Source organism: Mirounga angustirostris, unplaced genomic scaffold (assembly GCF_029215605.1).
Source record: "Mirounga angustirostris isolate CCGP_5_RB_7025 unplaced genomic scaffold, mMirAng1.0.hap1 SCAF_458, whole genome shotgun sequence".
NCBI lineage: Eukaryota > Metazoa > Chordata > Mammalia > Carnivora > Phocidae > Mirounga > Mirounga angustirostris.
In genome coordinates, this window is record NW_026992166.1 from 5001 (window position 1) to 20644 (window position 15644).

General features: G+C 54.1%; 1 long non-coding RNA gene across 1 annotated transcript; it reads right to left on the minus strand.

Moving 5' to 3' along the window:
* Positions 1 to 8644: 8644 nt before the first annotated feature.
* Positions 8645 to 15644, minus strand: LOC135363517 (uncharacterized). The gene is made up of 3 exons (XR_010409202.1): positions 15595 to 15644; positions 12242 to 12501; positions 8645 to 9496 (listed from the first exon to the last, which is right to left on the minus strand). It is a non-coding gene; the product is annotated as an uncharacterized LOC135363517 (long non-coding RNA).

Here is a 15644-nt window from a genome sequence, read left to right on the forward strand (position 1 = left end):
ACCAAGGGCCAACACGGGGTCCCACCGCCCAAGGCCTCCAAGCACAAGGACGGTCCCGTGGCACCCAAGGACGCCGACCTGGCCCCCACGGCGGGCCCTTGGCAACCTCGCGGGGCTCGGGCCCCGAAACACCACCAACACCACCGCAGTCACGGCCGGCCCCCCAGAACACTCTCCCGCACGCGCAACGACGCCACCCCCGCCACCCGGCTAGAGGCCGGACCCCGCGCGGACCTTCTCCTCCTCCTCACGACGGGACCGAGAGCACTTCGCCTGGGGACGACCACCCCCCAAAAAAGCCATAGCGGCCCGGGGAGGGGACGACACCCAAACAAGCGGCGAGGCCGGTTTCGGTCCCGAGAGAGCGGATCGAGGACACAAACGCGCCTTCAGGCATCCGGTCGAGGCAAGGGCAGCGGGAGTCCGTCGGCGGCGGCGGGGAGGGGGGGAAAGCACAGCGGGCGAGGGCCGGGAGCGCGTGCGGGGGAGAGCCGGTTCGGGGAAGGGCGCGCCAACGAAGACGCAAGCCGGGCCACCAGGTAAACGTGCACGGGATCCCACCGCCACCAGCACGAGAGCGGTCCCGCGACGCCCAGGACGCCAGCCGGCCTCAGCACCCTTGGCGCACCTCACCACGAACCGAGCCCCACACTGCTGGGGCCCAACCCCACGTGAACCCCCCCCGCCGCGGGGTCCCGTCTTGAACCTCCGTCTGTCCGGTCCGTCCCGGAAGTCACGACCCTGGGGGGAAGCGCCCCCAGGCGAGAGCGGCCCGACCCGTGCCCGGCACGCCACCGCCAGCGGCGACTCGGGACGGGAGCGGGCGGGCAGACAGCCGCTCGCGCGGCACGGGGAAGCGGGACGCGCGGGGGCGCCCCCCGAGCCCCTCGAGAGACAACGCCACGAGGAAGGGCGGCCGCCCGCGCGCTCGCACGCACGCGGGAGCCCCCACGCGCCGGACGCCGGCCAGGCCCGGCGGGACCCTCCCCCGACTCGGAGGGGGGAGGCGCAGGCCGCGGTAGGCAAAGAGCGGCGCTCGGCCCCCACCGCGGGGCCGGCAGAGTCAGACCCCTCGCAGAGAGGAAGTTCTGCCCAACACGCAACGGTAGTCACCCCGCACCGGTGGCCACTACGCGCAGAGGAGGGGCGGCGGCTGGGGGGTTCCGGTACCCCAAGGCACCCTCTCGGATCGCTAGAGAAGGCTTTCTCACCGAGGGCGCATCGCCCCCACCCAAATCGTGCCCCCCCGCCCGTCCGGGCCCCGCGGAACGGCGTTCCGAAGGCCTGACAGCCAAGGGCTCCGGGGGGCGGGCGGTGGATTCGCGCGGTAAGGAACAGGCACCACAAGGCAATCCTGAGCGCTCGCGGCCGGGACCCCGGGAGGAGACCGCCCTTCGCCACGCCACGCACGCCATGCTCGCGTCCCCGACCAACCGGGAGTTTTGCGCCTCCGGCGAGGCAACGACGAGCAGAGACAAAGCACGGCATGCCAGGCAAAAAAGGCGGCAGCCCCTCGGCTGGCCAAGCGCCAGAGCGCGGGCTCGGCCCGCCGCAACCGGCTCACACACGCCCCACCAAGTCCAGTCCCCACAACACCACCAGCACAGCTTGCGGCGGGGGATGACGAGGCACCCGCGTCCCACGGGGGGGGCGGGGTGGGCCTCCCTTACCGACTCCACCACCCGCTCCTCGGACACGCCACCGACAGCGGTGGCCCGACGGAGGGGGCTCGCTGGGAACGGGAAACGACGCTACCGACTCGGCCTCAGGCACCTGAGACGACCTGGAGCGCTCCAGGGGCACCACGGAGGGCCACGCGCACAACGCGCTCAGCACGCCCAAGCGCGTGAGCAGCGCGGCGCCGGGACGGCCCTCCCCGTGGCGGGGAGGACCGCGCACCACACGAAGCCAGGGAAGGCAAGCGAGAGTGTCCGCTGCGTCGGGGGACCCCGGGCCCGCGAGCGCCGTCAGGCAGAACACGGGAAGGCGGGGTCGGGCCGGAGCCTGCACACACCCCCCCCGCACCCCCCACCTCACCGCCACGGCGGGCAGAGGCGAAGGAGCGAGGGGCCCGCGGGCAGAACGAGAAGAGCGGTCCCATTCGCCATGAACGTCCGTCCCTCGTCTGGCGCGGCTTAGGCCCGGCCCGGGAGAGCGCGAGAGCACCACATCGATCTGGCAAAACACAAGCGCCGAGAGGAGCCCGAGGAGGGGAGAAGCCGGTGAGGACAGCAACCCGAGGGGGAGCCTGTTTTGTTTTGTTTTTTTTCGGCCTCACCGGCACCCCCTCGAAAACCCCAGGGCAGGAACAGCCGGACAACCCGAGAGAGAGGAACGCCTGACACGCGGCACGGAGCCTTGCGGGACGGGAGGTTGTCACGACCACAGCCGGGTGCCCACAGAGTGGAGGACACAGGGTAAAGGACCCACGCGCCACCTGCCCACAACCGCCCTCGGGTGCTGGAGACCGGAGGCGGCACCAACGGCCTGGGCCACCTGGAGGCACAGGAGCCGGCGCACAGGCCCACGCGGACGGCTCAGGCCAGCGACGGCAGAGCCGGGCTTGGCATCCCTGTCAAGCCCGGAGCCCCGCCACACGCCCAGAAGCCCACCTCCCTTAAGGAGAGGATCGCCCAAACATAACGTGCCAGCACCTACCTGGCGGCAAAAAGGGCTCATTTCGGGCGAGAAAATAGCCGCGCCGCCTGGCGTGGCCTAGCCACAGGTCACCGGGATCTCCTGGGACCGTGTCCCGGCCACGGGCCCCAAGCACTAATCCATCGCCCCCGTCTCCCCCCGGAGCCCCCCCCGCGCCCCCCCCCCCCCCCCGGGCCATCTGGTCGACCCCCGGAACGTGGTGGCAGCCGGCAGCGAGTAGGGACTTGGCGGGAGGTGGAGCGGCCCGGATAGGCCCGCCCCCGGGTCCGCCTTTCGTCCCCAAATCGGGACTTTAGAAATTCTCACCAAGTTCTGTGGAGGCCCCTGCGGACGCCCTCCTCCCCGGGCCTCAGGACCGCCCCATGCCGGTCCCCGACTCCCGGCCGGGACTGAGGAAAGGGGGCGATGCCGCGGAGGCGTCCCCCCGAAGGCCGGACCTCAACGGGAACCGCAGCCGGGCCCCTGGGGCCCTCGCGGCCCGGCCCGGCCCGGCCCGACCCGGTCGGGTCCCCACCTCCGCAGCGGGCCTCGGAAAACTTGTTAAGAATATCGGGTCCGGGGCGCCTGGGTGGCTCAGTTGGTTAAGCGACTGCCTTCGGCTCGGGTCATGATCCTGGAGTCCCGGGATCGAGTCCCGCATCGGGCTCCCTGCTCGGCGGGGAGTCTGCTTCTCCCTCTGACCCTCCTCCCTCTCATGCTCTCTGTCTCTCATTCTCTCTCTCTCAAATAAATAAATAAATAAATAAAAACCTTAAAAAAAAAAAAAAATATCGGGTCCGATGACCGGGACCCCACGCGTGCCCGCGGCGGGGCCCGTCGCGCCATCCATGGGCTTCCCCGCAAGGCTCAGGCCGGTCCCCAACCGCCCGAGCGTGACACGGAAGGCCCAACGGCCGACCGGAGCCACGGGCCGGATGGCGTCCGGGCGCCCGACGCAGCCTCTCCCATTCCCGCGGGCGGAGGAGGGGGCACCGGCGGGTGCTGGTCGACCCGTCCAGGCGGCCACCCTAGCGTGGCTCTCCGGGAGCGAGGCGGCGGCGCCACCACCAGCCCACAAACCTGGAGGCTCAATCTCCCGCGAGCGGAGGTCGCGCCGGTGGCCCGGAGACAGCGGGCCGATCTCGCTAGCGTCGCCGGCCTCCCGGTACTCCGCCTCGGGAACCGCGGCCAAATACAATCCCTTGCCGACATCGCTGACACTCCGGCGGGGACACGCTATCTAAAAGCGGCCGCCAGGTGGCACCCGACAACCGGCGCGAACAACAACGAGGCAGATCCGGATCGCGGGCCCGCGAAGGCGCACAGCCCGGCCGCCCGGCCGCCCGATCTCGTGGGGCACGGGCCTCCCACAGCGGCACACCTGCGGCGCCCGGGCTTCCGGGAGGACTTAAGACACATTTCGGCGGGCAAGGACCGTAAAACCGAGACCAAGCGAGTACTCCGACAACCACCACGGATGAACCTTCTCTCTTCTATCATTTTAAGGGGAGGAGGAGGTCTCTCTGAAGCATACGAAGAAAGCTCAGGACAGGAAGGGGGGGGGGGGATTGACACACACCCCCAGAAAGGTGCACATCAAATCCGTCTCTGCACGTACGCGATAACGTCCAAGGCCAACAAGCGGGGCGGGGCGTGCGGGGGCGGGGGGCGGGGCGCGCGGTGCGTGCGGGGGCGGGGGCGGGGCGGGGCGGTGCGTGCGGGGGCGGGGGGCGGGGCGGGGCGGTGCGTGCGGGGGCGGGGGGCGGGGCGGGGGCAGGCGCGGAATGGGGAGGAAGGGAGTTAAAATAGTCCTTCACTCAAGAAATCCAGTTCCGCAGAATAGAGAGCCCAGAAATGGACCCTCAACTCTATGGTCAACTCATCTTTGACAAAGCAGGAAAGAATGTCCAATGGAACAAAGACAGTCTCTTCAACAAATGGTGTTGGGAAAATTGGATAGCCACATGCAGAAGAATGAAACTGGACCATTTCCTTACACCACACACAAAAATAGACTCCAAATGGTTGAAAGACCTCAATGTGAGACAGGAGTCCATCCAAATCCTAAAGGAGAACACAGGCAGCAACCTCTTTGACCTCAGCCAAAGCAACTTCTTCCTAGAAACATCGCCAAAGGCAAGGGAAGCAAAGGCAAAAATGAACTATTGGGACTTCATCAAGATAAAAAGCTTTTGCAAAGCAAAGGAAACAGTCCACAAAACCAAAAGACAACCGACAGAATGGGAGAAGATATTTGCAAATGACATATCAGATAAAGGGCTCGTATCCAAAATCTATAAAGAACTCATCCAACTCAACACCCAAAGAACAAAGAATCCAATCAAGAAATGGGCAGAAGACATGAACAGACATTTTTCCAAAGAAGACATCCAAATGGCCAACAGACACATGAAAAAGTGCTCAATATCGCTCAGCATCAGGGAAATCCAAATCAAAACCTCAATGAGGGCGCCTGGGTGGCTCAGTTGGTTAAGCGACCGCCTTCGGCTCGGGTCATGATCCTGGAGTCCCAGGATCGAGTCCCGCATCGGGCTCCCTGCTCAGCGGGGAGTCTGCTTCTCCCTCTGATCCTCCTGACCCTCCCCCCTCTCATGCTCTCTTTCTGTCTCTCTCTCTCTCTCAAATAAATAAATAAAATCTTAAAAAAAAAAAAAAAAACCTCAATGAGATACCACCTCACACCAGTCAGAATGGCTAAAAGTAACAAGTCAGGAAATGACAGATGTTGGCGGGGATGCGGAGAAAGGGGAACCCTCCTACACTGTTGGTGGGAATGCAAGCTGGTGCAGCCACTCTGGAAAACTGTATGGAGATTCCTCAAAAAGTTGAAACTAGAGCTGCCGTATGATCCAGCAATTGCACTACTGGGTATTTACCCCAAAGATACAAAAATAGGGATCCGAAGGGGTACGTGCACCCCGATGTTTATAGCAGCAATATCCACGATAGCCAAACTGTGGAAAGAGCCAAGATGTCCATCGACAGATGAATGGATAAAGAAGATGTGGTATATATATACATACAATGGAATATCATGCAACCATCAAAAGGAATGAGATCTTGCCATTGGCAACGACGTGGATGGAACTGGAGGGTATTATGTTGAGTGAAATAAGTCAAACAGAGAAAGACATGTATCCTATGATCTCACGGATAGGAGGAATTCTTAATCGCAGGAAACAAGCTGAGGGTTGCTGGAGTGGGGGGTGGGGTGGGAGGGATGGGGTGACTGGGTGATAGACACTGGGGAGGGTAGGTGCTCTGGCAAGCGCTGTGAATTGTGCAAGACTGTTGAATCTCAGATCTGTACCTCTGAAACAAATAATGCAATCTATGTTAAGAAAAAAAAAAAAAGAGGGCGCCTGGGTGGCTCAGTTGGTTAAGCGACTGCCTTCGGCTCAGGTCATGATCCCGGAGTCCCGGGATCGAGTCCCGCATCGGGCTCCCTGCTCGGCAGGAAGCCTGCTTCTCCCTCTCCCACTCCCCCTGCTTGTGTTCCCTCTCTCGCTGTGTCTCCCTCTGTCAAATAAATCAATAAAATCGTAAAAATATATATCTTTAAAGAAATCCAGTTCCGGGACATCCGTGCCGTCCAACACTAGTACGGGGTGGGCGGGGGAGGTGCTCTAGAAGAGTTAAATATTGATGATGATGATGATGATGATGGAGAAGAAGAAGAAGGAGGAGGAGGAGGAGGAGGAGGAGGAGGAGGAGAACTGTTCCATGCTATTAAGGGTAAAACAAAAACAAGGCGTAGAACTTCCTCTGGCTCGTAAAGGGGGAAAAAAAAAATGGTTTGGGTTTTGTTTTTTGTTTTTTCTTTCTTCCTGTTTCAACTAAGCGCATTTCAGGGCACCTGACTGGCTCCGGTCGGAGGAGGCCCACGCGACTGCGACTCTTGATCTGCAGGGGTCGTGAGTTCCAGCACCATGCTGGATGATCACTCAAAAAGCTTTCAAAAACAAACACGCAAACAACCGACACCGAGCAGCATTAACCATCAAAGATACACACCTGTGACGAATACGACGTCAGAGGAAACCACGAGCAGCAGTAGCAGAGGATAGGACACTAGAGGGCAACAGAGCCCCATCCATAGGTGCTAGGGGCACTTGAACGCTTTCTGTGTCCACTAGGGACCTCGAAAAAACTTCACTCCCCTATCCAGGGAGGAGAGGGGAGAAGCAACCTCCAGCAAGAATTCCTTTGATTATCTTAATCGCAGGAAACAAACTGAGTGTTGTTGGAGTGGGGGGTGGGGTGGGAGGGATGGGGTGACTGGGTGATGGACACTGGGGAGGGTGTGTGCTCTGGTAAGCGCTGTGAATTGTGCAAGACTGTTGAATCTCAGATCTGTACCTCTGAAACAAATAATAATGCAATCTATGTTAAGAAAAAAAAAAGAAGAAGAAGAAGAAGGAGGAGGAGGAGGAGGAGGAGGAGGAGGAGGAGGTAGCAGGAGGGGAAGAATGAAGCGGGGGGAAATCAGAGGGGTAGACGAACCATGAGAGACGATGGACTCTGAACAACAAACTGAGGGTTCTAGAGGGGAGGGGGGTGGGAGGATGGGTTAGCCTGGTGGTGGGTATTGAGGAGGGCCCATTCTGCATGGAGCAGTGGGTGTTGTGCACAAACAATGAATCATGGAACACTTCATCTAAAACTAATGATGTAATGTATGGGGATTAACATAAGAATAAAATAAAAGAAAAAAAAAAGAATTCCTTTGATTAAAGGTAACTCTTACTACATTGAACTTCACCATTTCGGGGCACCTGGGGGGTGGCTCAGTCGTTAAGCGTCCGCCTTCGGCTCAGGTGACGAGCCCAGGGCCCTGGGATCGAGCCCCACATCGGGCTCCCTGCTCCGCGGGAGGCCTGCTTCTCCCTCTCCCACTCCCCCTGCCTGTGTTCTCTCTCTCGCTGTCTCTCTCTGTCAAATAAATAAATAAAATCTTTAAAAAGTAAATAAATAAATAAATAAATAAATAAATAAATAAATAAATAAATAAATAAATAAATAAAATAAACTTCACCATTTCAACATGGACCTTTAATGGTTTCCTTCCCAACCAAGCCTTTCTCCTTGCCTCCTCCTTACCCGCGTGAATCCCTGATCCCACTTCACAACATCCCCCCCCCCACACACACACACCAGGCTGAAAACTGTTCTCTCTAAACCATAAATCCTGAGCATCAGGAAAGTACACGAGGAAACACAGACGAGAGAGAGAGAGAGAGAGAGAGAGAGAGAGAGAGAGAGAGACCAAGCAAATAATGTGGCTCTGAAGGCTGGACATCGATCGAGTTGAGAGAAAGGACCAGACATCACAAACTCGAAAAGAAGGTTTTCCTTTAAAGCTGATCTCTTCCTGAGTTGGCTAAACTACGTTCTTTACTGGTACGGCCTCCACTCAAGAGTGCGACGATCAAAAGAAGGTTTCGCAGTAAACACTTCACGGGTGCATCTATTAAAAAAAAAAAAGAAAAGAAAAGAAAAAAAAGGGCGCCTGGGTGGCTCAGTTGGTTAAGCGACTGCCTTCGGCTCAGGTCATGATCCCGGAGTCCCGGGATCGAGTCCCGCATCGGGCTCCCTGCTCGGCAGGGAGTCTGCTTCTCCCTCTGACCCTTCCCCCCTCTCATGTGCTCTCTGTCTCTCTCATTCTCTCTGTCTCAAATAAATAAATAAAATCTTTAAAAAAAAAAGTTCACGGGTGCAGGCTTCACATTGGTTTTTCAAGTACACGTATTTCAGGGCACCTGGCTGGCTCGGTCGGAGGAGGCCCACGCGACCGCGACTCTTGATCGGCGGGCGTCGTGAGTTCCAGCACCGCACTGGATGGGTGTACAGATTACATACACAAGCAGACAGGCAAAAGGAATTAGAATCGCTATGGTGATTTCGAAGAAAACAAAACAAAACTCAGGAAACAAAGTCGTCCTCTCCGGGCCCGTTTCATGCTTATGTATAGAGGCGATAGAGACCCTGTGATGTTGGCAGACAAAAGAGACAGGTCGGTGGATGGAACGCCACAGATACCCAAACAGATAGGCCCAAGCCCGACAGAAGTTTGACAAATGCGCAAAGGCCATTGGAAGGAGGAAAGACGGCCCACCTCCCCACGAAATCAGAGGGCAGGCATCAGACATCCACAGACCCAACACGCAGGCAAGCAGGCAGACAAAGAAACAAGAAAGCTGGGGCGCCTGGCTGGCTCAATCCGTGAACCGTCCGCCTGCCTTCGGCTCAGGCCCTGAGCTCAGGGTCCGGGGATCCAGCCCCACATCGGGCTCCCTGCTCGGCGGAGACTCTGCTTCTCTCTCTCTCAATCTCTCTCTCTCTCTCTCTCTCTCCCTCCCTCCCCCCTCCCTCCCCCCACCCCTCCTCTCAAATAAATAAAAGTCTTTTAAAAAGAATAATTTAAAAAAAAAAAAAAAGGAAGAAAAGAACGTCACTCACTCCCCTTCCGGCATAGGGAGGACATCTTCGGGGGGGGGCGGGGGATGGGGGGGATGCCTCTCGGGAGAAAAGGGGGAGATTCAGCGAGTCAGCGCACCCTCCTTGCACCTGTGTGTGTGGGGGGGGGGGTGGTGGTTTGTGTGTTTCCTTGCCGCTGCTCGTTTTTTACAAGTGTATATAGAGTTCAAAACAGTATGCTGGTTTCCTTTATATCTAAGTCTTATCTCGGGTTTGGGTTCTGATGGGAGGAGGGAGGGCCACCTTTTCTTCCGACATGGTGGAGAAGGAGAAGAGGGATGCAGGCCTGTGCATATTCTTTTCCGTCGTGGGGTGAGCAGAGGACTCGGATTCAGCTCTTGCTGGATGGGATCTAATTTCTCTGTAAACAATCAGGCAAGATATCAGGCGAACAGAGGGCGAGCAAAGGTTAGCAGAACATGGACAAGATTGGCTATGGGTGCTGGAGTTTCCAAAGCAAGGATTTCATCAGAGGCACGTGAATGTCAAAGATTTCCAGGGACCATGTTCATGGATGACTTGGGGTATAGGTCATTTCAAAGTTACGGTGCTACCACCCGGTCACTTGAGCATACTGTCTCCAGCTCACGGCTGCAGATGCGATATGGGGCTCCTCCAGGGATGGAATTGTGCCAGAGAAAGGGAGACAGCAGCCTGTAATTGAGCCTAAGGTGTGTCTGAGAGAGTGACTCTCTAAAGTGCCTTGAGGCAGAAGGAGACCAGCTAGATTTGTCTTTGCTAGGTATTTGTGGCAATGGGGTCGGTGTGGCTGGTGGGTGTTGTCTGTTTATTTTCTAGATTCAGAGAAAGAACTCTTCAAGTGGAAGTATTTGCACAAGGGGTCTGGCAGGATGGGAGGGTGCAGGGGTCGGTCCATTTAACAAGATAACAGGAGGATCAGGCCTTTTAAGAACTAGGCAAAGAGAGGAGTTTAGCTTTGGTCATCACAGCACCTGGCACCTCAGCAGAAACAACAGAAGGTTCCCAGGATGAATTGAGTTGCAGGAGTCAGCGTGAGCAGACCCCACCACCCTCAGCCCTTATCCCTCAGCGCCCCCCCCCCCGCCCCCCAGGCACACACACCCGGGCAGGCAGCGGCTATAGTCCACTCCGAGCTCCAGATCTGGGTCCCGCCCCCCCACCCCCACCCCCACCCCCACCCCCACAGGGCTCCCCTGTCCTCTTCTCAGCCAGAGATGTATATGGGAGGGTGGTCCCAGAACAAATCTCCCCTCATCCACGGAAACCTTGCCAACACTTCGACCACTTTGCCTGAGCTACCAACTCATCTGTACCCGTGCGTGATTTTTTCCCTATGGACCAGGGGCCTAGTTACCAACTTAGGATGGACAGCCCCCCCCCCCCCCCAGCCTACTGTTCCAATTCGACCAGAGGACTTCAGTTGGGGGGGGATGGGGGGGCTGGGGCTGGGGCTGGGGCGGCTGATGGGACGTTCAGGGTGATCCATTCTAATGGGCCTCATTCAATCGCTTCATTCAAATGCAGAAAGCTTTCTGTTAAAGTCAGAGCCTGGAGCTTCCCTCCATTCAATGGCTTTCCTCAACTCCCCCTAACCCTTAGGCTGCAGCTTGCAAACTTCGGAGAGAGATGAGGGAGGGAGGGAGGGAGGGACGGAAGGGAGGGAGGGAGGGAGGGAGGGAGGGAGGGAGGGAGGGAGGGAAGGGAGGGAGGGAGGAGGGGAAGGGGAAAGAGGGTGTCTGAAGAGCTCACCTCATCTGGGGGCAAAAAGAGTCCCCTCCTTTTCCTAACCCACGAAACTCCAGTAAACCCTTTGGGAATCATGAATGTGGGGGATGATGTCTTACTATACTGCCTTCCAGGGATGGGTGTGCAGGTAGGAGGGTGTGGCATGGTGTGGCTGGCTGAGTCTGAGGAGGACCTTGAACACATGATGGTGGTATCTTAGCGGTCAGAGGCCAAACACAAGCATGGAGTGATAAGGGCTAAGGGCTAAGGGCTAAGGGAGGCCTGACAGGGACCGTTCTAACTCATCCACCGAGTTATGGGCCCAGCAAGCACACTCCTCTAAATCAACATTAACAGTTTATTGATTGTTGGGGCACCTGGGTGGCTCAGTCATTAAGCATGTGCCTTCGGCTCAGGTCATGATCCCAGGGTCCTGGGATCGAGCTCCGCATCGGGCTCCCTGCTCCGCGGGAAGCCCGCTTCTCCCTCTCCCACTCCCCCTGCTTGTGTTCCCTCTCTCGCTGTGTCTCTCTCTGTCAAATAAATAAATAAATACAATCTTAAAAAAAAAAAAAAAAAACAGTTTATTGATTATCCATCGACCTGTCCTCCCTCTCCCACCTGCTTCCCAAGGGAAATCCTCGGTCTCATTCCACGTAGTCACTGGCTGTTTTCGCACACCACCTTCCTGTCCAGTAAGAGGAGGAAGGAAGATGGACAAACAGGAACCAGCCCCACAGATGGCACCTCTGCACAGAGGGGTGAGTGTGAGTCTCATTGGGCCAACTGTGACTCTGAGCCATGATCCCAGGGTTGTTTAAAATATGGAACAGAAGGAGCACCTGGGTGGCTCAGTCAGAACAGCACATGACTCTTGATCTCAGTCAGGGTCCTGAGTTCAAGCCCTACACTGGGACTACAGATGATGAAAAATGAATGAATGAATGAATGAATGAATGAATGAATGAATGAATGAATTTTTAAAAATAAAGTATGTAATGTTTATCTCTTTAAAAAAAAAAAATGGAATGGAGGGGCGCCTGGGTGGCTGCCGGTTGAGCATCTGCCTTCAGCTCAGGTCATAATCTCAGGGTGCTGGGATCGAGCCCCACCCCTCTGGGGCTCCCTGCTCAATGGGGAGTCTTCTCCCTCTCCCTCTGCCCCTCCACCCACCCATGCGTGCAAGCTCTCTGTCTCTCTGTCTCTCTGTCTCTCTGTCTCTCTGTCTCTCTCTCTCTCTGTGTGTTTCTCTCTCTGTCTCTGTCTCTCTCTGTGTGTCTCTCTCTCTGAAATAAATAAATAAAAACAAACAATCAAACTTCAAAAAGGAAAAGGGCAGGGACATTTATGATTATTCATGGCGAAAGTTGGAGCACGTATATTCAGGAAACATATGTACCATAGATTCCCATGTTTACTTCGGGGTGGAGACCTGACATCTGAATGAGGCAAAACTGAGTCCCTGATGTCAGGAGGTTATCTGAGGACAAGGAGAAGAGGCTGTGGGCATGCTCTGAGAGCTGGTACAACCTGGATGGGGTCTTAGGCTCCTTTTCTCAGGTAAGGAATCAGGACCTCGCTTCTTCATAGGCTGCAGCCATTATCAGTTGACCTTGAGTCCAGACTTCTGCAGAGACAGCCAGTATTTGGTAGCAGGGCCTGAAAAGACACAATAGCTGACTAGGGGGAAACAGTTCCCTGAAAAACCAGCTTTAAGCTTTCTGCTAGCATCAACCTCATTAACCTTATGGGGCACGGTTTCAATCCCCACCCCCACCCCCACCCCCACCCCCACCAAGTGAGGATCATTCCTCAGTCTTAGGGAATTGGGATGATGATGGCTGTGGCTATTCTTTCATCTCCTCAGGGGAGGTAGGTTTTGGGTAAACGACAGTTTCTGTAAATCTTAGCTGTAACATGGCTATGTTCAGGGCTAAACAGAAGTTTTTAACCTACAGGTTAAAAGGGAATAAAAATAACAGGGAGTCAGACATGCTACATTTTTCCCTGTTAAAATTTCCCCTTGTCCATCCTGCATTCCATTTCTATGACACATGGGCAGAGGTCTGCCTTCTTTATTTAACTGCTTCAAGCTGAATTAGGGTGCAGTAGAGGCTTTGGAATGGAAGGATCTGAGACACTGCAGGTCGCAATTTTTGGTCCCTTGTGCTAATGGAGGGGGTCTCAGAGATAGTTCCTTATCTGAGAACTTGGTTATTTTTCTACATGGTTTGGGACTACATGACACCATTGATTTTATCCCCAAGTGTAGTCTAAGGAATAGTAACAGTAGAGTCAAACCCAATTCTCTCATTCTCTCTCAAATTGATCTGATATCGGTGGGTATCCAAGAATACAGATCAGTAAATTAGTCTGAGCCCCTCCCCTGGGGGGGGGGCGGTAGGTTGTGGTGGTGAAGGGCTTCTGGTAGCCAAGTAGCTTAGTGTTTGATTTTATTTACATGGGTTCTTTTTTATTTTTTTTTTTCTTTAAAGATTTCTATTAAGTAATCTCTACACTCAATGTGGGGCTCGAACTCACAACCCCGAGATCTAGAGTCGTATGTTCTACCAGCTGAGCCAGCCAGGTGCCCCTATTTATATGGGTTCTTATTTTCCAAAGAGGAGTTAATACAGGTGCAGCAAGGTGGAATTAAGGATCATAGACTCTGCCTCATTCAGCAAGTGATCTTGTAGTTAATAAGAGGCATTTCTATGGAAACAAAAGGAAAACATGGTTAATGGTTGGAACAAGGGATACACCTGGTGTCTAAGTCCAGAGGGCTGCCAGTGAGAAGGTCTCTAGATGTCAGGCTTGAAGCATCCTCCAATAGAGTGGGAGTGGGCAGGGGCAATCTGACTAATTTTTCTGGCGTATAGTTCAAATGTCTCATTTTGAGTGACTCATAGAGCAACAGGCACAAAGATTGTCTATATATGAGTTATTGTGGTCATTTCCCTGAAATTTATTTCAAGTTGTCCAGCTTTCATTTGCCAGACTTCAGGAAAAAGGACAGTTTTAGTTCTTAATGATTGTAAGATAAGAGAATGGGAGAATGTTCTGAAACAAATAATGCAATATATGTTAAGGGGAAAAAAAGAAGAAGAAGAAGAAGGAGGAGGAGGAGGAGGAGGAGGAGGAGAAAAGGAGGAGGAGAAAAGAAGAAGGAGAAGAAAAGAAGAAGACGAAAAGAAGAAGAAAAGAAGAAGGAGAAGAAAAGAAGAAGAAGAAAAGAAGAAGAAGAAGAAGAAGAAGAAGAAGGAGAGAAGAAGAAGAAGAAGAAAAGAAGAAGAAGAAGAAGAAGAAGAAGGAGAGAAGAAGAAGAAGAAGGAGAGAAGAAGAAGAAGAAGAAGAAGAAGAAGAAGAAGAAGAAGAAGGAGAGAAGAAGAAGAAGAAGAAGAAGAAGAAGAAGAAGAAGAAGAAGAAGAAGAAGAAGGAGAAGGAGAGAAGGAGAAGAAGAAGAAGAAGAAGAAGAAGAAGAAGAAGAAGAAGAAGAAGAAGGAGAAGAAGAAGAAGAAGGAGAAAAGAAGAAGAAGAAGAAGAAGAGGAGGAGGAGGAGGAAGAAGGAGGAGGAGGAGGAGGAGGTAGCGGGAGGGGACGAATGAAGCGGGGGGAAATCGGAGGGGCGGACGAACCATGAGAGACGATGGACTCTGAACAACAAACTGAGGGTTCTAGAGGGGAGGGGGGTGGGAGGATGGGTTAGCCTGGTGGTGGGTATTGAGGAGGGCCCATTCTGCATGGAGCACTGGGTGTTATGCACAAACAATGAATCATGGAATACTTCATCTAAAACTAATGATGTAATGTATGGGGATTAACCTAAGAATAAAAAAATAAATTAATTAAAAAAAAGAGAGAGAATGGGAGAATGTTGGAAACCTTAGTTTGAAGAGTCACAGTCAGATACTCAAGGAAACCAGAAGGATCCAGGATCCAGTCCAGTTTTATAGGCAAACAATAAACGTTCAAAGATAATTAATCTAACACTCACAAAAGTGTGTTATTGAAATGTAATCTTTCTCTCTAAAGTCACCTTCATTCCTGTCAAAGATAGCCAAAAGAAGATTAATTTGTTTGTAAAACAAGTCCAGTTTTAACAAACTTGGCCCAATCATCTACGTAGGGACAGCAAGAATAGCAATTGACCATATATGGGGTCTTTCTTCTCTTTTCTTTTTCCTTTCCTTCTTTTAAATCTGCTTTGATGGAGCTTTTTACAAGGAATTTTAGATTGATCCTTTAACTGCCTTTTTAAAGCCGAGAACCAAGCCAAATATTGGCCATCAGATTCGCCTGCAAGACTTGTAGATTTGCGGAGGGGTAGACGAACCAGGAGAGACGATGGACTCTGAACAACAAACTGAGGGTTCTAGAGGGGAGGGGGGTGGGAGGATGGGTTAGCCTGGTGGTGGGTATTGAGGAGGGCGCATTCTGCATGGAGCACTGGGTGTTGTGCACAAACAATGAATCATGGAACACTACATCTAAAACTAATGATGTGATGTACGGGGATTAACATAAGAATAAAAAAAATTACAAAAAAAAAAAAGACTTGTAGATTTGGGTGAATTCCTCTCTTCTTTGAGGGCCTCCAAATTTCCTGAAGTTCCTGCATCTGCCAGGAGGTGGTACTCTTCACTCACCTGGTAAGGTTGAGGGGACCTCTCTAAGCAAGGTTATCAGGCCAACATTTCTAAGGGGCTTTACTGGCTCCATAAAGTCAATCTGACTTTCTTAAAGCAGTCTCACCATATCTGAGTCTACGCATGTGTCTCTTCGAGATGACAGTCCAGGGGCAC